Source organism: Bufo gargarizans, chromosome 4 (genome assembly GCF_014858855.1).
Source record: "Bufo gargarizans isolate SCDJY-AF-19 chromosome 4, ASM1485885v1, whole genome shotgun sequence".
In the NCBI taxonomy this organism is placed as follows: Eukaryota; Metazoa; Chordata; class Amphibia; order Anura; family Bufonidae; genus Bufo; species Bufo gargarizans.
This window is the reverse complement of record NC_058083.1, coordinates 46,300,435-46,323,188: the sequence shown is the minus strand read 5'-3', so window position 1 is coordinate 46,323,188 and position 22,754 is coordinate 46,300,435. Positions and strand designations below refer to the sequence as shown.

Genomic DNA, 22,754 nt, shown 5'->3' with positions numbered 1-22,754 from the left:
CATGCTAACCCTGGTGCCTCTGCAAACTTTGCACCCCATATACATCACTAAATATCTGTTTAATTCAGTCCAGTGGATGCATAATGCACATATATATAAAAGTTACAATCGATACGTTGTATCACCGTCCACAATGTTTCAACCTTAAAGTTTCTAAACAAATACGCTGCAGGATATTACTCAAGGCGACTGAGCATTTAACGTACTTCACAAATGGATTTCCTAAGGCTAAAACGCTTACAAACATATCTCTGTAGATCAATACGTCCCCGAGGATGCTACAGAGTGACAGCAAGTGACGACAAAATTCCGGAACGTAGCAGCAGTCAACAACTTCACGAAGCCCAGTGATTCATTACATTCCAAAAAAATATCTAAATAAAGTTCGGCACGAGCGCGCTCACGTGCTGACCTATTGGCGAGTTAAAGGACTACCACTCCCAACAGGCTCCCAGATGTCTCCGCGTGCCTGCTCACCACATCCATAACTGGTTAAAGCAGCGATTAAAGGAGTTAAAATCCCCTTGTCCAGAAAACCCAGTACTTGTACCCTACACCCCCCCCCCCCTCCCCCCCCCGCCTTCTCACTGCACCTGCCTGGCACACATTTGGTTGCAGAAGCACCGCACTCCTTACGATTTGGTACGCGATAAAAAACGGAGCCTGGCAGTCTTTAGGCCAGCATGGCATGGGTTAAACTGGGTGCTGGAGATGATTCAAAACACTTTAATCTTCTGGAAAGCCGGGCACTGGCCTACTTACGCCTTTCTCTGCCAGGGGAGGGGATTGGACTGAACTCATTTCTTTATAGAGCGGCGATTTGTGTAAAAGGGTTAAAAGACAAAAAAAAATTAATAAAAAATAACTCCAAAGTTTCAGCGCTGAAGGGGTTAAAAAAAATCAATGCTGCCCTCCACCCCTATAACTGTCATTGAAAAGGGGGCCAAGGAAGGGAGGGCACTTGTCCCTTTTTTTAGCCTGGAAACACGCTTTTCCAGCCGTGCGGCATGTCAAGGGTTAACACCCAATTCAAAGGTCTCGGTGCTTCCACCTTCACCACCCCGGAGGGGTAAGCTGAAACAACCCAATTCATGCTCCCGCCAGACCCTTTTGCTTGCATTGGCCCCCCCTCTTAACTCTTGCCATCCTGCAGGGCTGCCCTCCCAAAAAATGAGCATGTTAACCCACTGCGCCGAAGAACGCAGCAACAGCGTTAAGCCTCCCCTTAACCCCCTTCTCCCTCTCCTAGGCCGACACCACGCTGACATGTCGCAGAGCTGCCAGGCATGTCTGAGCAAAAAAAAAAAAAAGAATTAAAAATATTCTTTTCTTTTTTTGCTGAAATTTAAAGAGCTGCAGAAATTCAGCCGGATCTATTTAATAACGCCAGCGCCGCCGCCGCCCCCCTCCCCAAACCCCGCCAGCATGTCGGCTCAAGTCAGGCGTGCACAATCAGCATTGTAACTTCAGCATAAACATGGCTTCAGTCCATACTTTACCCCCTTTCCATACGTCTGCGCGCTCCTCCTGCAGGGTCGTAGAAAAATGCAATAAAAAACCCCGCTGCATCCGGGCCGATCTTCCAAACCCCTAAACCCCCCTTCGGAGACCGTCCATATCTTACATTTGCCCAGGTAATCCGGAGGACAGAGCTTCTCTGCGGATCGCTGATAGGGGCAGTCTGCTTTGTCATTGAGGCTGTCCTGTATATTGCTTCCTTCTCTCAACGTTTAGGTCTTTTTTTTTTTTTTTTTTTTTCAAGCTCCTTCCCAGAGAATTCTGGGTAAACTGGCTACACAAGTTCCTACTCATAGTGTTTACCATTGCATCACAGAACCTGCGGATCCACGCCTTTTAAAGGGCCAGCCTTTGCTCGTCCTTAAAAGAAAAAAAAAAAAAAGAATACAGAAAAGGACAATACATAAAAGTTTGTGCTCTTTGTAAACAAATAAAAATTTTGTTCCGATTTCAATTTTTTATTTTTTTTAGTTTTAGAATTTTTTTGATTCATTGCATAACATGTTGCTGGACACAAAAGGACATTATGTAACGCGTCCTGAAAAATATGCAATATAAGCAAAAAAAGAAACAAAAAAAGTAGCGTTTAGTAATTCCTCTTGAGACACATGAATAACTATAAGTCATTTTTTTTTCTAATATTTAAATAAAACTAAACAGTTTATTTTTCATATTTAGATTTCACTTTGCGAATCAATTTATAATCGTTCAAATTTTGAGCTATTTAATATGATAATAAAAATATAAGTAAGAAATTTCCTTTTTTTTTTTTCTCAACTTTTTTTAATGCAGACTTTTTATTTCCTTTATTTTCTTTTATATCTTTGCAAATTTTTCCCATAACCTTTATGAACTTTGGCACAAAAGAAACTTGTTTGTCACGCCCTTGTAAAACTGGGGCTGCTCTGCCACCTATACAGTAAAAGGGTTTATGTGTACATTTGTTCTGAAACTTCAAACCATATTAAAAAAAATGTAAAAATAGAAACAGAACTATAACTACAATATGACAGTTTTTAGAATACCTTATATGAGAAAATGGAAGAAGCATGGGAGAGACAACAAGAAATCTTTGAGACCCCCATCATCATCTTGGCTATCTCATACAGAAATTGCAGCTATTTATCATGTGATTAGTTCTGCAGATTCTTCTCATGTAACATTGTTACTGTTTTGCTCCAAAATTTTAATTTTTATAATTTTGTAAATCCACCTGTGGCTTTCAGCACTGCCTGAATCCTTCTGGGCATGGTCTCCATCAGATTCAAGCATGTCTCGACCGAAATCTGTTCTCAGGTCTTTTCTACACGTTCCCACGGTTGGTGCATACTGGGCGACTCACTTGGGTATGAATACAGCTTTTTCTTTTCTTTTTTCAGCTTCAACTCTACCCATAAGTGTCCGATTGGGTTGAGGTCTGGGGACTGTGGTGGACAATCCAGCACCTCTACGTCATTGAACCATTTCTTCACCAATCTTAATGTAAGCTTCGGGTCATTGTCCTGCTGGAACACTATGTCGTCCTTTTCATACCCATAGTACTCAAGTATACGAAGCAACTCATCTTGTAGGATACTCACATATAGCTCAGCATTTAAACCACCACCGATCCTGGTCAAGTATCCAATGTCTTTGGCTGTGAAACAACCCCATATCTTCAGGCTTCCTCCACCGAACTTAATGGTTCCTTCAATTTCTTGATCCGTTAGCCCCATTTTCCCTGGTTTCTTCCAGACCCATTTGCACCCATCAGAGTCCAGTCTGTTGACTTTCATCTCATCGCTCCAGATCACCCGTTTCCAATCTTTTACCGTCCATTGTTAATACTTTTTGGGAAACTCGAGCCGATGCTTCTTATTATGATACTGATGTCGAGGCTTCTTCACCTTTTTTCGGGCCACCATTCCAGACTTGTGTAATGCACATTGCATGCTGCTTGCTTGGATGTCTGTGATCTCACTATTACGAAGCATACGAGCCGCCTCCACTGCCGTGTGTGTCGCCCCAGTACTGATAGACCTTGTGATGAGCCGACTTGTTGACCCCGATTTTTTGCCTGGACATCCACCTCTTGGCTTTGGAATGGATGGACGGACTTCATTTCATATTCTTCCAACTGTCATGGCCTCACATGATGCAGCTTAACAATTTTCTTGTCCGAGATACCGCTATCAATGAGCAAAACGGTAAATGCAGTTACATGAGAAGAATCTCCAGAACTAATCATATGCTAAATAGCTGCAATTTATGTATGAGATAGCCAAGATGATTGTCTATAAAATGCTGGGAGTCTCATCTTCTATGCTGAAGTGGATGGAAATATGGAGCCTGAAAGTCAAAAGTTCTCAATATTGTTACCCTTTAACTCGTCAGTGTAACTACTATAATACTGCCTCCTATGTACAAGAATATAACTACTATAATACTGCTCCTATGTACAAGAATATAACTACTATAATACTGCCTCCTATGTACAAGAATATAACTACTATAATACTCCCTCCTATGTACAAGACTATAACTAGTATAATACTGCTCCTATGTAAAGAATATAACTACTATAATACTGCCTCCTATGTACAAGAATATAACTACTATAATACTGCTCCTATGTACAAGAATATAACTACTATAATACTGCTCCTATCTACAATAATATAACTACTATAATACTGCTCCTATGTATAATAATATAACTACTATAATACTGCCTCCTATGTACAAGAATATAACTACTATAATACTGCCTCCTATGTACAAGAATATAACTACTATAATACTGCTCCTATGTACAAGAATATAACTACTATAATACTGCTCCTATGTACAAGAATATAACTACTATAATACTCCCTCCTATGTACAAGACTATAACTAGTATAATACTGCTCCTATGTAAAGAATATAACTACTATAATACTGCCTCCTATGTACAAGAATATAACTACTATAATACTGCTCCTATGTACAAGAATATAACTAGTATAATACTGCTCCTATGTACAAGAATATAACTAGTATAATACTGCTCCTATGTACAAGAATATAACTACTATAATACTGCTCCTATGCACAAGAATATAACTACTATAATACTGCTCCTATGTACAATTATATAACTACTATAATACTGTCCCAGTGTACAAGAATATAACTACTATAATACTGCTCCTATGTACGAGAATATAACTACTATAATACTGCTCCTATGTACAAGAATATAACTACTATAATACTGCTCCTATGTACAAGAATATAACTGCTATAATACTGCCTCCTATGTACAAGAATATAACTACTATAATACTGCTTCTATGTACAAGAATATACCTACTATAATACTGTCTCCTATGTACAAGAAAATAACTACTATAATACTGCCTCCTATGTACAAGAATATAACTACTATAATACTGCCTCCTATGTACAAAAATATAACTACTATAATACTGTTCCTATGTACAAGAATATAACTATTATAATACTGCTCCTATGTACAAGAATATAACTACTATAATATTGCTCCTATGTACAAGAATATAACTACTATAATACTGCTCCTATGTATAAGAATATAACTACTATAATACTGCTCCTATGTACAAGAATATAACTACTATAATACTGCCTCCTATGTACAAGAATATAACTACTATAATACTGCTTCTATGTACAAGAATATACCTACTATAATACTGTCTCCTATGTACAAGAATATAACTACTATAATACTGCCTCCTATGTACAAAAATATAACTACTATAATACTGTTCCTATGTACAAGAATATAACTATTATAATACTGCTCCTATGTACAAGAATATAACTACTATAATACTGCTCCTATGTACAAGAATATAACTACTATAATACTGCTCCTATGTACAAGAATATAACTACTATAATACTGCTTCTATGTATAAGAATATAACTACTATAATACTGCTCCTATGTACAGGAATATAACTACTATAATACTGCTTCTATGTATAAGAATATAACTACTATAATACTGCTCCTATGTACAAGAATATAACTACTATAATACTGCCTCCTATGTACAATAATATAACTATTATACTGCCTCCTATGTAGAAGAATATAACTACTATAACACATCTCCATGCACATGCCCTATGGTTGTCTGGGGCTGCCAAAAATCGGGAGGTTTGGCTGATGTTTGTGTAATGGGCATGCCAGGCTTACATCTTGTGCCACTTGAAAGGTGATCATACACAACAGATAAACGTTGGTGGCAAGTCTGGAAAATGTAATTGTACGGGCCAACCATAGGGCATGTGCATGGGGGTGTCCTGAGTTTCTCTTGGGAGGAATGAACGATCGGACATGTTGAAATTTAACAGGCCTGATCCTCTTTTCTAGAGGTGCCCTAACTATCCTAGATGGCAAATGTTGGGAGGAAAGAAGGATCAGGCATGTTTTCATGGGGTATAAGAGTTGTCTGACAGCAGCTTACTCCCCTCTCCACACTCTGCTCACCCGAGCAGAGTGTGCCAGTGTACGGCAGATCAGGAGGAACAGCTGTGGCCAAAAACAAGTTTTCAGACCAAAAGTATCTTAAGGAATAAGGCTAGCTTAAAGGTGCCTATGCACATCAGAGGAAACGTTCCGTACTTAAACGTTCCGTCCCACTGTTAAGACCTCTGCTTGCTGTCAATGAATAATGACATGTTTCTGAGGCTGATAACCATATATACTTAGTACATCACACAGCTGAGGTTTTGTTGCCATTGTATTCCATCCAGACAATCCTCTGGACCGGATACAAATTAAAACAATGCACTGAAACATTGTAACAAACTACCAAGACAGGAAAGACATTTGTGCTGCTGCTCTTATCTAAACTGGAGACAATTGTATCAAACCCCCAGCTGTGAGAGGTCTCAGTTTGCAACTTCTGATGTGCATTGTATTCCAGTTTCTTACCGTTTTCAAGACTGCTTGCTGTCTTTGAATGGAAACACTCTTATTTACATTCAAGGGCTGGAAACCTACACAGGACAAAAACTTCTCACAGCTGAGGGGTTTGGTACAATAGTAAGTTAAACAGCCAGGACTCCAAACTGATACATCTTACCCACAGTGCTACATTTTTAGCATCATATCAGAGATTTGAGCTGCTGCTGTGTGTAGGTCACAGGATTTCCTTCACCGACACACTGTAACAAACCCATCAGCTGTGTGCTCAGGAAATGGTCAGATTTTTTTTTGTTTCCAACTGTAACAATAATTCTATTCTCAGCAAGTAGAAATCTTCATAACAACGAGGAACCGAAACAAAACTCAATCTGAAACGTGATAACATTTTCAAGGATCAAAGGGGTTTCCCAGTCCCTAGTGAGGGCAAATGATGGGTGCAGTCATGATGAGTCATCTGAAAAGTCATTATTTAAGTTTTTTTTAAAGGGGTTGTCTAGAATTTGAAATACAAGGATACTTTCTTCCAAAAACAGCGCCACACCTGACTGCAGGCTGTGGGTGGTATTGCAGCTCATCTCCGTTGAAGTGAATGGAGCTGGGCTGCAATACCCCACACGATGGCCTATAATTTAGGTGACCTCCTCTGGCCAATGAGCTACAGAAAAATTGTCTCTTTCTATGTAGAGACCCACACATTAATCAGAAATTGTCACTCTGGACACTTGATGGGACTAAGTGTCCCTACTAACAAAGTATCTGCATACTTTGGTCTGTAGTAAAGAAGTGGTCTGGTTTAGGGAACCCAAAACCTGTTAGGACTTCTTCAGTTTATAAAGGGGGGGGGGGGGGGCAATTTGGGACCACTATTAGTTGACGAAAAGAGAGTAGCTACAAATAGCATCCCTCTATGGAGGACCAAACTCATCAGTTCAATGCATGGCCAGCTTATTGATTTCAATGAGAACAGTGCAATACCTCACTTCTCCTGTGGGGGAGCTGCAGGGAGATTGAACACTTACTGTTAACATGTCTCACTGATTACAGCTGATCATTGAGGGTCAAAGCAGCAAAATAACTTGTGATCAACTTATCATGGGGGGAGGGCCTCCAATAAAAAAAGGGGTTGTCAAAGTGGAGAACCCCTTTAACCCTATAGTAAAGCCATCTTGGTAAGTGACTTCAGAAACACACGAGAATAAAATCAGCAGCAGGGAATAAAATCAGCAGCACGCCCCGGTTAAGAAAACCTAAAATGTTAGAGCTTTCTCAGTTTATAAAAAGGGAGGAGTCCAAATTTGGCACCATCATCAACTGCCAAGAGAGATGAGTGTCTACAAAGAGCGTCTCTCTTTGGAGGACCAAGCCCATCAGTTCATTGCAAGGCCAGCTTATCGATTTCAAGGGGGACAGTGCAATACCTCACTTTTCCTGTGGGGGAGCTGCAGGGAGGTTGAACACTTGTTGCTAACAGCTGATCACTGAAGGTCCAAGGTGTAAAATAACTTGGGATTAACCTATCATAGGGAGGCCCTCCAACAACGAAAAAGGTTTGTCAAAGTGGAGAACCCCTTGATAAGTGACTTCAGAAGAAAGTCAGCAGCAGGGACTAATAGCTTGGTTTAGAAAATCTAAAAACTTAGGGCTTTCTAAGTTTATAAAAGGGGTGGGGGTTCCCAATTTAGGATCCTCAACAATTGACCAGAAAGGAGAGTGGCTACAAAGAGTGTCTCTCTTTGGAGGACCAAGCTCATCAGTTTATTGCATGGCCAGCTTATCGATTTCAAGGGGGGCAGTGCAATACCTCACTTCTCCTGTGGGGGAGCTGCAGGGAGGTTGAACACTTGTTGCTAACAGCTGATCACTGAAGGTCCAAGGTGTAAAATAACTTGGGATCAACCATAGTGAGGCCCTCCAACAACGAAAAAGGTTTGTCAAAGTGGAGAACCCCTTGATAAGTGACTTCAGAAGAAAGTCAGCAGCAGGGACTAATAGCTCGGTTTAGAAAATCTAAAAACTTAGGGCTTTCTAAGTTTATAAAAGGGGTGGGGGTTCCAATTTAGGATCCTCAACAATTGACCAGAAAGGAGAGTGGCTACAAAGAGTGTCTCTCTTTGGAGGACCAAGCTCATCAGTTCATTGCATGGCCAGCTTACTTATTTCAATGAGAACTGTGTAATACCTCACTTCTCCTGTGGGGGAGCTGCAGGGAGACTGAACACTGGTTGCTAACAGGTGATCACCGAAGGTTCAAGCCAAAAAATAACTTGTGGTCAACTTATCTATTGGGGGGCCTCCAATAACAAAAAAAAAAAAGGTTTGTCAAAGTCGAGAACCCCTTTAATCCTATATTAAAGCCATCCTGATAAGCCACTTCAGAAACACAGAGAAGAAAGTCAGCAGCCGCCTGGTTCTCCTTAAGAAGCTAAGTTTGTAACCTTCAGATGTAGTTTGGAGCAGGTTATAAAGTGCTCAGCTTATCCCACAGGCCGATAAGGATCTTTGGAAATGTATCAGAAAGGTCAGCCCTGCAGCATGTTAGCACCTACAAAACAAAGCAAACGCTAATCCACCGCCCAGCAGTTATCACTGACACAAAGAAGAAAGCAAAGTTTACTTGAAAGGCAAAGATTACGCTGTTTACCAATAATGCTCGCTCAGGGCGGCCATGGTAGCCCAGATTAACCCCTGATAGGACACACGTTCCCATATGTCATCATGACCGGAACTTTTCAGCTTAGACAGTCTCCATTATTTCATTTATGACCATGTTCACGCAAGGCATACCGCCAAACTGTCCCGTACTTGGCGAGAGAGTCTCATATTTTAGTGGCTGTCCTGTGGTCCTGCCCAGCTCAGCAAGCGGGATGATGTCACCGCACTGCATCTGCTGCCATAAAGCCGAATGTGCTCCATTCATCGGAGGAATGGGGCAAGGTGAGTGTTACTATTCTCCCCTGCTACATTCTTGTGAGGGGGTCACTGTATGGGGGCAATTTACTATGTGGGGCACTATGGGGGCATCTTACTGTGACAGGGCACTAAAGGGGCATAAATACTGTGAATGGGCAGTAAGAGGGAATAATTACTGTGTGGGGGCACAAAAGGGACTGGTCATGAATACATAAGCATTGGGTGGAGTGAGAGGTGTGGCTTAGTGTAAAAAAAAAAAAAATTGCCGCTTCCACTGTCCTTAATTGGGCTTTTCAAAAGTTGGGAGGTATGCTGATGTTACAGGCGTAATTAACACAAAATTGTACGTCTATACAATGACTCCATCAGCAGAATAGTGAATGCAGCTCTGGAGTATAATACAGGATGTAACTCAGGATCAGTACAGGATAAGTAATGTAATGTATGTACACAATGACTCCACCAACAGAATAGTGAGTGCAGCTCTGGAGTATAATACAGGATGTAACTCAGGATCAGTACAGGATAAGTAATGTAATGTATGTACACAGTGACTGTACCAGCAGAATAGTGAGTGCAGCTCTGGAGTATAATACAGGATGTAACTCAGGATCAGTACAGGATAAGTAATGTAATGTATGTACACAGTGACTGCAACAGCAGAATAGTGAGTGCAGCTCTGGAGTATAATACAGGATGTAACTCAGGATCAGTACAGGATAAGTAATGTAATGTATGTACACAGTGACTGCAACAGCAGAATAGTGAGTGCAGCTCTGGAGTATAATACAGGATGTAACTCAGGATCAGTACAGGATAAGTAATGTAATGTATGTACACAGTGACTCCTCCAGCAGAATAGTGAGTGCAGCTCTGGAGTATAATACAGGATGTAACTCAGGATGAGTACAGGATAAGTAATATATACAGTGACTCCACCAGCAGAATAGTGAGTGCAGCTCTGGAGGATAATACAGGATGTAACTCAGGATCAGTACAGGATAAGTAATGTAATGTATGTACACAGTGACTGTACCAGCAGAATAGTGAGTGCAGCTCTGGAGTATAATACAGGATGTAACTCAGGATCAGTACAGGATAAGTAATGTAATGTATGTACACAGTGACTGCAACAGCAGAATAGTGAGTGCAGCTCTGGAGTATAATACAGGATGTAACTCAGGATCAGTACAGGATAAGTAATGTAATGTATGTACACAGTGACTGCAACAGCAGAATAGTGAGTGCAGCTCTGGAGTATAATACAGGATGTAACTCAGGATCAGTACAGGATAAGTAATGTAATGTATGTACACAGTGACTCCTCCAGCAGAATAGTGAGTGCAGCTCTGGAGTATAATACAGGATGTAACTCAGGATGAGTACAGGATAAGTAATATATACAGTGACTCCACCAGCAGAATAGTGAGTGCAGCTCTGGAGGATAATACAGGATGTAACTCAGGATCAGTACAGGATAAGTAATGTAATGTATGTACACAGTGACTCCTCCAGCAGAATAGTGAGTGCAGCTCTGGAGTATAATACAGGATGTAACTCAGGATGAGTACAGGATAAGTAATATATACAGTGACTCCACCAGCAGAATAGTGAGTGCAGCTCTGGAGGATAATACAGGATGTAACTCAAAAAAAGTCACTCAACTCGATCATTTAAACTACAGGGGTTTTCCGGGCTCTTGATAATAATGACCTAGCCTCAAAATAGTAATTGATATCAGACTGGTGGGGGCCCAACACCCGACAACGCAATTTGTTGTAGCTACTGGCGCATAAACTACCACTTTTAACACAGCCATAAGCACAGCTCCATTTAGAGTGTAGTGGTCGCGGCAGGTCACATTCAAGCGAATAAGAGCTGACCCTCAATAACCTGGCATGGACACTACATTTTGAATGGAGCTGATATTGATGAGGTATCCTCGGGACAAGTCATCATTATCATCACTTTAGTTCTATCTATGAACTCTTGAATGGCCTCTAAATGGTGAAAATACTGACACTGGCAACGTGGACACCATGGCATAAAGAGGCTAATGTCTCAAAGTAATTTGTCATCATCTAATCATTACTATAGACTCATTCCAAGAAATAGGAACCGTCTCCTGTTTCTTGGGCCACAGCACTGTAACATGTATGTACGTTAGATTATAGAAAAGCAGAACCAGAGAAGGAAACAAAGAGGCCACGTGGTCTCTGGTCATTTTTCAAGTGCTGAAGTGCAGGATTTCACAATTTACTATAGGATTTCACAAAATACCTCAACTTTGCAATCCAGATTAAAAAATTCAACCAATCGAGGTTATTATTCTACTACGGGCAATCATAGGACTAGGTAAATCAAGATTTGAGATTTACCACACTACTAGGGTCATCCTGAGGAGCACCTCATGGGGTTCTGAGGAGCATCATGGTATAGCTCTTCAAAGGAAAATTTTAGCTAGGACATTGAAAAAGTCAGTTTGGAAGAAGACAAAATTCAACCCAACATCCCTAGAATGGAGCAATTATCCTTGAGTCTGTCTACGACCACTTCAAGAACAATAACAAATCTCCCAAGTGAGCACACAAGGCCAAGCTAGCATATCTACTTAGCACTACTTAATCTTCTTTCAATCTGTGAGACCAAGGTCTCAAAAAGTTGAGGTCTTTATGACTGGACACAAGTCAAGAAATGTTATAAATGTCTGAGCACATCTCAAATACAGGAATTGTTGAAATTTGCTGTCATTGAATTTCTTCTTGAATACAACATGTTATAGAGGGGTAGAGTCCATATACCATGTTCTTAGACAAGATCTCCACCTTAGATGTCCATGTTTCACCATTTTTCAGTCCTCATAGTAACCACGTCTAGTCTCCTAACAGACCGAACTGTAATTCTCATAGGGCCATGGGAAATAACAGTGTAGGAAGGCTCCATCTAGGAAGAATAAAGTGTAATGAGGTTCTTTGAGGAAAAGGATAGGATATTGAGGGCCTACTCATGATTAACAGGGAAGGAGACTCCACCCATGAAGAGAATAACATAGGGGGGATCTACCCATGATTAGAACAGGGTAGGATGATACAGACATGAGGAGAATAGTACAGTGAAGGACCACCCATGATTAGAAGAGGGCAAGGGTCTCCACCCATGAGGAGAATACCATAGGGAGGATCTGCCCATAATTAGAACAGGGTAGGGTGATCCAAACATAAAGAGAGTAGTATAGCAAAGGTCACCCATGAATAGAACAGGGCAGGAGACTCCACCCATGAAAATAAGATAGGGAACATACACCCATGATTAGGGCAGGGTAGGAGACTCCACCCACAAAGAGAATAGCATAGGGAGGATCTGCCCGTAATCACAACAGGGTAGGATGCTTCACAAAAAGCAGAAGAAGCAGTTATGGAAATTGGCTTTCAGTCCTTGGCTATGTTTGGAGGCTGTGTGCTTATACTAGGGATGGAATGTATATTAGTATAAATAAAAGGGATTTAACATCTGTTGACATTGGATCCAGAAGACCAGGATACAGTAACTCCTAGGTCTGGACATGTGAGACCTCCTGTGTGTTCTGCTCTAATGGCTTACTTTTTGGGAACAGGAAGTGCAGGACCCTTGTTTCTGTGATCAGTGGGTTTCTCAATTTTTAGAGTCCCTACATTTACCTACCAATTACAATGCATCAATTTGCTCCAACCACTGACCAACTGACCTCAATGTAAGAAACAAAGTGGGTCAAATGAAAGGTTGTGGTGCAAACAGAGCCTTACTATGGGGTTCTCATCAACCTTTTTAGACTTCTGCTTACTGTGACTTTGGATCACCAGTAGAAATGGTTAGGGGAGGTGACAATTACTAGGAATGGGTAATAATGGATAAGGTTTACAAAATTCCATATTCACAGCTTATCCAATAGTTAAAATCTCACCGATCTCGAGCTGGCTTATCTGGATAATAGCATCTTACTTGTATAATAGTGTCTTACTTTTGTCTTTTTTCCATTATTATCCATGAACTAGATTATTGCAGGTACTGTGCTGCATCTGTCATGAGAGCTGATGAAGTATAGTCTTCATGTGTCCCCAGACACTTTGCTGTCTCCCACACAATGCTGCAGTGCGGATTTCTCAAGGGACGAGTAAGTCAGAGGGAATCACATTCATGAAGATAGAGTATAGACATATTCTGGTAGTGGGGGTCTATCCCAACGCTAGGGCAATACATTTTCATTTTTCAAACTACAAGAACAGGGGCTTGAAGGACACCTTGCAACAGGGGCAAGATTATCATGGAGTGGTAACACTGCACCTGAGATTGCAAGGTTTTTGCATTATTGTCACCTTGCTAAATATCAGGTTTGTCCTTTAAGATCTAAGACATCATGAGATCATTATGGTTTAGTCTAGTGCTTTCAGTATGACATGTCCTTGTTGGATAACCTAGACAACCTCTATTCTTAATTAGAGTTTTTTTAGTATTGTCCACCAGTCATCATTCACCTCAGTTAGCCAGATTACATCTTCCTCTAGATGCCCCATTAGGAAATGGACTTGGAGGCCATTTTGCAAATTCCTTTGGGTCACATTGGAGGGATTGTCCATGATCACCCGTATACCAGGGGACCTTCCACATGTCCAAAGTGGACATCCCTTTTAAGTTCATCCTATAGAGGGCTCATAGTTCAACTTTCAACTAGAATCTTAGAAGTGTTGTAACTGTAGTCCTATGCATGGAGACTACTTTAGTCAGTAGCAAGATCACATGGCTGAAAATTGTTAAAAACTGGAAAGGTAGACTTCATGTTTTACTTTTCAAACATGACTGACCATAGGGAAGTTGGATTTTCCAGCATTTCTGTAATTTCCCCCCAAAGTCAATGACTGAAGTATGTGACTTGGCTTGATTTCTGACTTCCTATTTGGACATTGACTATCCTGACCTCCTGCCTGGTTGTGTAGAATCTCCATCCCTTTACATAGTATGGTTAAATTCTCAGGTCTATCAAGTTCAATCAAGGGATGGTTGGGAAAACCAAGGGATTGGTGGTGGGGAGAACCACTGGATTGGTGGGAAAAAACAATTGAGAGGTAGAGAGAAAGAAGGGATGGGTGGGGAAAAAAATAAAGCATGGGATGGGAGAACTAAGGAATTGCGGGGAAAAAAAATAGGATTGGGTTCGGTGGAGAAAAACTAATGGATGGGTGGGGAGAACCTTGGGACTGGTGGGAAAAAACAAAAACAAAGAATGGGTAGGGAGAACTAAGGTATGGATGTGGAAAAACAAAGGTATGGGTAATGAGAACCAAAAGCTGGGTGGGGAGAACCAAGGGATAGGTGGGGAAAAACAAAGCATGGGTGAGGAGAACAAAGGGATGGGTGTGGAAAAACAAATGTATGGGTAAGAAGAACCAAAAGATGGGTGGTGGGGAAAAACCAAAGGATGGGTGGGGAGAACCAAGAGATAGGTGGGGGAAAAACAAGGCATGGGTGGGGAGAACAAAGGGATGGGTGTGGAAAAACAAAAGGGATGGGTAAGGAGAACCAAAGGATGAGTAGAGGAAAACCAAAGGATGGGTTAAGAGAACCAAGGGATAGGTGGGAAAAAACATAACATGTGTAGAGAGAACCAAGGGATGGGTGTGAAAAACCAAGGGAAGGGTGGAAAAAACCAAGAGAAGGGTGGGAAAAACCAAGCGATTGGAGGTGGGGGGATGGAAGCTGGGTCCCCTAATCCTGTTCTCACATCAGCTGTTGCTTCTAATGACTATTTTGAGATAGCAACCTTAGTATTGCTACCAGGGAAGTCCATGACTCAACTCTTCAGTCCACCTACACCAAACCCATCAGTAACTATTTTTGCTAACCTCTGTGACAATTTACCTGCTAAATGTGAACTCCTAAATGGTGGAAAGGAAAAGACGACACAACTATTACATGAGCAAACACCGGTATGTTGGCTGTGCCAATCAATCCACACCCTCATCTCCATGAAATATGTGTGGACTTAAAGGGATCTGTGGAGGCCCATGATCAGCAAGTTGAGGGACCTATTCAAATCTCTTCATCATATATTCATTGCCTTGTTAAAGTATATGCCTCCCACCTGAACGTTTTCACCTTTTTTAATGTATTGACTACCATCCTCTGGTCTTCATGGGTCCGGATTGCCACCACTACAGTATTGCAATACATTCAAATAAATATGCAATCACGAAAAACATGGTTGCTTTAAGTCCTCCAGAGCAGGGGTGACTCAATGCAGGGCCATCTCTTAGAGCAAATGCGAAGACATCTAGTTGTCCCTATAGGGCCCACGGACCAGGGTTGTCCCTTTGATGTCATAGTGATCCACGTTCACAACGCTAACTAGTCATACGTCCCGTCTGTGCGAGAATCACAATTTGCGAGAAAAAAATAACGCAGCCTAAAAAGTGAAAGCAAAAGCAGAAGGCAAATCTGCTGACTATGATACAGAGGGAATGATCAAAGGACATGAAGAATTCATTTACAGCCTCCAGGAAGGCAAGCCACGACATGTCAGGGAGGCTGACCGGCTGATGTATGGGACTGTGCACAAGGGTCACATGACACACAACTCCCACAATGGCAGAGGTGCTGCAGCGCTGACAAGCAATGTGATTTAAAGCGGCGCGCTTTGATGAATGCGGGCTCTGCCCATTACCAGGCACTATCTCCTTATATGTTTAGCACCTACTTAATATTTTCACATTGGAAACCATCAGTAAGCTGCTACTGACTGATCCTTTATCCTTATAATGTGTAAGCATAGCTGGCAGATCTTATATCAGAGAAGACAATGTATCATTTTCTGTAAATATTGCTCCCACCATAACATGGATGCATCTATGGGGGAGAACGTGCATCAATGCATGGCTGTGGTCTTCAACCTTCAGACTACAATTCCCAGCATGCCCTGACAGCAGATGAGGAGCCATAGCCTGGAGGCTAAATATTCAAGATTTATCCTCAGGAGGAGCCATCAGTAACTGATCGATGAGTGCTGTGGCCTCTTCATAGTATACCGGTCACAGCGCCGATAGTGGTTATGCTTGGTACTGCAGCTCAATCCCACTCACATGAATAGGACTGAGCTGAGGAAGGCCATGTGACTGATGGACATGACGTCACAGCCCGCGCCCAGACACTGGGCCCAGACACCTAATATTCTTTACCACTCCCCTGGTCCAGGCTTTGCCATTTCCATTGTATTCTCTGATGAGAGCTCACACTTCACACCTGTTCTGGTATAGAATAACATTAAACTGTTAAATGGGTTTAATCTTTGTGCAAACTTCTCACTGTGATTTGCCTAATAATAATTTGCATTAGTACGGTAATCCTGTGTAGTTTTCATATTGAAATGTAATGAGCGTGGGATGCGGTGATCAATCTTTGATCTTTTACTTTTTTGAAAGTATAATTTAATTCTAGTTTTAAGGATGCAGATAAGGACAGTGACTTGTGACCTCCAAAGAAAGGAAGAGGATGAATTCTCGCTCGCCCACATCAACTGCAGTCGGGTCATGTGACTTATTCCAATGGTCCAATGTGTTATCTATGATTACGGCTCCATAACAGGGAAAACTGTGAATCAGCAAACTGGTCCAAACCCCCAGACTGGCTTGTTTTTTTGCCATCTTATTCAATGGATTAATAGCCCTATTCCATCTATCCAGCATAGGTCGATTCAAGATTATGAGACATTCCGGATTATCGGATGATCAGAGAAAAGTTTATAAAATTCATTTGTAAGTCTTGTTTGTCTCTACTTTGGCCGAGATCTTTTCCTCCAGACTCCCCCATAGACAAACTAAGCCGAGAGGGCGAGTTTTCTCAATCGAGAGAGGGAATTAAATCACTGTCAGACACCTCTAGCTGATCGGAGTGATGACACTTGGACCCCCACGGATCTAATAATTAAAACCTGTTCTAAGAAAAAATACATCCAATTTACAAAGCTGTATAACTTCTATAAACGGCCAGGACCTTAAAGGGGTTGTCCCACGAAATACATTTTACACTTAAAAAACCAACTCCCCGATCTGAATACTTCTGTAATTGCATGTAATTAGGAATTTAATATAGCCACTGAGTTATTCAATAAAATCTATCTGTATAGCGCCACCTGCTGTTTGTTCTTTTTCTTATTTCTTCGTCCTGCTCACTTAGAAGGCCGCACATGCTCAGTTTCATCCTTTAACTGCTTCCTGAGCTGTGATAGGGAGATCATGGACACGCCCCCTTAGCTGTGATAGGGAGAGCATGGACACACCTCCTGAGCTGTGATAGGGAGAGCTGAGACACGCCTCCTGAGCTGCAGCAGAAAGGACACGCCCCTTGAGCTGTCAGCTTGATATAAATCTAGCAGAGCAATGAATGTGGAGATCTCTGGATCCATGTGAGGTACAGGGCTGGTTCTAGTCATGTCCTATATGATGTCTGATTTTTATTCTTTATATTAGTCATGGAGTAACCCCTTTAGGCCACATTCACACGACCGCGGTGCCAACGTCCCTGTGTTGTGGACCGCAACCCGCAGGCCTGCAAAACACAGGCACTGGTCATGTGAACTCCGGATCGCAGTGCGGACCCACTGACTTCAATGGGTCCGCGATCTGAAAGATGCGGCGAAAGATAAGACATGTTCTACCTTTTGCGAAACTGAGACATGGACCCAGAAGTACATAGAAGGGCTTCTGTGTGTTTCCAGGTTTCCACACTACAAACCATAGGACATGTCCTATCTTTCACTGCATCTTGTGGATCATGGACCCATTGAAGTCAATACAGAGTTCACATAACCAGTGCCCGTGTTTTGCGGATCTGCGGTCTGCAACACAGGCACGGCGGCACCATGGTCATGTGAAAGCAGCTTTAATATTATGGCAGTCCACACGAATAAACCACTTACCGCAATATACTGTTATGGTCTTAATTATGATGGCATTGTGGTGGCACAAATAAGGCGACAGAGACTCTGCCTCCACCAAATCCACTGGTTGTGGTGGGTGTCATCGTATGCAGAATCTTAGAAGGCCTCATTGATTCTGGTAATTGGTGGGGTCTTGGGGACCGGACCCCTCACTGATCTATGGACAGGACATCGATGTTCTGGTTCTGTAATACCTTTTTACGATGGATAACAATGTCGCTTCCCTATGACAACTACTCATGTCACAAGAGACAATATTAGCGAGATGCGTTGGTTCTTCTGTTGACCTCTCAACATAAAATAGTTCACCTAATTGACCAAAAATCCACAATACTGAGTGAGAAGCTGCCAGGTCCAGACCTTGGGATCTAGACTTCTCGTTAGAGCATTCACATTGATTACTTTCGATTTCCAATTTTGTTTGTACTGACTCCGAGCTATCGTTATCCTAACTACTAAGTACTTACCAGTTCCAGCTCCATCTTCGCCAATGGCGGATTACCATATGGCATGTACAAAATCCAAGGTTTGGGCCCTGTATGTTTTGCCAAGTGCCCCGCATTTGCGCCCAAGTATAAGACATGTTCTAGCTTTTTGTGTAGCAGACATACGGATGCAGAAAACACATACAAGATCCATATACTTTCCACATCAGAATTTTTGCTCTGACAATTATCGAACATGTACTATTTTTGGCCGCAAAATGCGGACCATGAACCCATTGAGTCAATGTGTCCACAAAACAAGGACGTTACATGGACGTCATCTGTATTTTGTACGGTTGTGTGCATGAGGCCTAAGGCTGAGCTACGGCATCAGGTAAAACCACACGATATGGATAGGAGAACACTGTTTTGATGACGTTTTTGGCAATTTTGCATGAAAGACCCGACATAAAGAGGCAATACAGACGGTGGAAGGAGGAACAGAAAGGGGCAGGTGCAGAAAGGTGCAAGCTCTGCAAAGATGCCGAAAATTTCTGAGTCCGATGGGAATTACAATCCAAGTTCTTCACAAGTTCACATTAGTTTTTTCTCCATAAGCATAAAAATAACTATGTTAGGCATTCACAATAAAGCAAAGAAGCCACAGTCATGTAGCCATGGCATACCTCCCAACTTTTTGGACGGTCAGGGAGGGACACTTTGGGTTCATTGTGTGAAAGATCAATTTTCCTTCATGTTAATACACTTCAATAGATTTTTTTTTTTACACTATAGTGAAAAATAATTTCTGACTATAAAACATAGAAACATAGAAACCTAGAATGTGTCGGCAGATAAGAACCATTCGGCCCATCTAGTCTGCCCAATATACTGAATACTATGGATAGCCCCTGGCCCTATCTTATATGAAGGATGGCCTTATGCCTATCCCATGCATGCTTAAACTCCTTCACTGTATTTGCAGCTACCACTTCTGCAGGAAGGCTATTCCATGCATCCACTACTCTCTCAGTAAAGTAATACTTCCTGATATTACTTTTAAACCTTTGCCCCTCTAATTTAAAACTGTGTCCTCTTGTAGCAGTTTTTCTTCTTTTAAATATTCTCTCCTCCTTTACCTTGTTGATTCCCTTTATGTATTTAGCAGTTTCTATCATATCCCCTCTGTCTCTTCTTTCTTCCAAGCTATACATATTAAGGTCCTTTAATCTTTCCTGGTAAGTTTTATCCTGCAATCCATGTACCAGTTTAGTAGCTCTTCTCTGAACTCTCTCTAGAGTATCTATATCCTTCTGGAGATATGGTCTCCAGTACTGAGCACAATACTCCAAATGAGGTCTCACTAGTGCTCTGTAGAGCGGCATGAGCGCCTCCCTCTTTCTACTGGTAATGCCTCTCCCTATACACCCAAGCATTCTGTTAGCATCTCCTGCTGCTCTATGACATGGTCTGCCTACCTTTAAGTCTTCTGAAATAATTACTCCTAAATCCCTTTCCTCAGATACTGAGGTCAGGACTGTGTCAAATACTCTATATTCTGCCCTTGGGTTTTTACGCCCCAGGTGCATTATCTTGCACTTATCCACATTGAATTTCAGTTGCCAGAGTTCTGACCATTCTTCTAGTTTTCCTAAGTCCTTTTCCATTTGGTGTATCCCTCCAGGAACATCAACCCTGTTACATATCTTTGTGTCATCAGCAAAAAGACAAACCTTACCATCGAGGCCTTTTGCAATATCACTTATGAAGATATTAAACAAAATTGGTCGCAGTACAGATCCCTGTGGAACCCCACTGGTAACATGACCTTGTTTTGAATGTTCTCCATTGACTACAACCCTCTGTTGTCTGTCACTCAGCCACTGCCTAATCCACTCAACAATATGGGAGTCCATGCTCAATGACTGCAGTTTATTGATAAGTCTTCTGTGTGGGACAGTGTCAAAAGCCTTACTAAAAGTTTCTAAGATCCACATTGTATCAAATAATGAAACAATATACAAGGTGGGTTCTAATAGGAACCAGGCAAACACTTTCAGGATCAATTTTGTAAATGTAATAATGCAAATCTATACCTCAGATCAAAAACAGGACTTGGGTCACAATTAGGGACAGTCCCTCCAAAAGAGGGGTCCAGTTCACCTAGTCTGGGCATCTACTACAAAGCCATGCATTCCACGCTTGTATATATGTAACAGCTACAATAGTGCCACCTATGTGCAAGAATATAACTACTATAATACTGCCTCCTAAGTATAAGAATATAACTACTATAATACTGCCTCCTATGTACAAGAATATAACTACTATAATACTGCCTCTTATGTACAAGAATATAACTGCTATAATACTGCCTCCTATGTACAAGAATATAACTACTATAATACTGCTCCTATGTACAAGAATAAAACTACTATAATACTGCTCCTATGTACAATATAACTACTATAATACTGCTCCTATGTACATGAATATAACTACTATAATACTGACTTATATCAACAAGAATATAACTACTATAATATTGCTCCTATGTACAAGAATATACCTACTATAATACTGCCTCCTATGTACAAGAATATAACTACTATAATACTGCCTCCTATGTACAAGAATATAACTACTATAATACTGCTCCTATGTACAAGAATATAACTACTATAATACTGCTCCTATGTACAATATAACTACTATAATACTGCTCCTATGTACAAGAATATAACTACTATAATACTGCCTCCTATGTACAAGAATATAACTACTATAATACTGCTCCTATTACAAGAATATAACTACTATAATACTGCTCTATGTACAAGAATATAACTACTATAATACTGCTCCTATGTACAAGAATATAACTACTATAATACTGCTCCTATGTACAAGAATATAACTACTATAATACTGCTCCTATGTACAAGAATATAACTACTATAATACTGCTCCTATGTACAAGAATATAACTACTATAATACTGCTCCTATGTACAAGAATATAACTACTATAATACTGCTCCTATGTACAAGAATATAACTACTATAATACTGCTCCTATGTACAAGAATATAACTACTATAATACTGCTCCTATGTACAAGAATATAACTACTATAATACTGCTCCTATGTACAAGAATATAACTACTATAATACTGCCTCCTATGTACAAGAATATAACTACTATAATACTGCCTCCTATGTACAAGAATATAACTACTATAATACTGCTCCTATAGTACAAGAATATAACTACTATAATACTGCTCCTATGTACAAGAATATAACTACTATAATACTGCTCCTATGTACAAGAATATAACTACTATAATACTGCCTCCTATGTACAAGAATATAACTACTATAATACTGCTCCTATGTACAAGAATATAACTACTATAATACTGCTCCTATGTACAAGAATATAACTACTATAATACTGCCTCCTATGTACAAGAATATAACTACTATAATACTGCCTCCTATGTACAAGAATATAACTACTATAATACTGCTCCTATGTACAAGAACTATACTACTATAATACTGCTCCTATGTACAAGAATATAACTACTATAATACTGCTCCTATGTACAAGAATATACTACTATAATACTGCCTCCTATGTACAAGAATATAACTACTATAATACTGCCTCCTATGTACAAGAAACTAACTACTAGTATACTGCTCATATGTACAAGAATATAACTACTATAATACTGCTCCTATGTACAAGAATATAACTACTATAATACTGCCTCCTATGTACAAGAATATAACTACTATAATACTGCTCCTATGTACAAGAATATAACTACTATAATACTGCTCCTATGTATAGAATATAACTACTATAATACTGCTCCTATGTACAAGAATATAACTACTATAATACTGCTCCTATGTACAAGAATATAACTACTATAATACTGCTCCTATGTACAAGAATATAACTACTATATACTGCTCCTATG

The 22,754-nt window shown here is 40.6% G+C and overlaps 1 protein-coding gene across 7 annotated transcripts in view; it reads right to left on the bottom strand.

Annotated features, from left to right (window-relative positions):
• Positions 1–22,754, bottom strand: part of NCOA1 (nuclear receptor coactivator 1) — a 337,419-nt gene that overhangs the window by 144,067 nt on the left and 170,598 nt on the right. For 5 of the 7 annotated variants that reach the window (XM_044289125.1, XM_044289128.1, XM_044289129.1 and 2 more), the window contains exon 1: positions 1,625–1,751. The exons of 1 other annotated variant lie outside the window; for it this stretch is intronic. The gene's annotated coding sequence lies outside the window, so the exon portion shown is untranslated. Of the gene's footprint in view, positions 1–1,499; positions 1,752–22,754 lie in introns of those variants that run through there. One more of the 7 variants, XM_044289127.1, reaches the window with a different exon arrangement.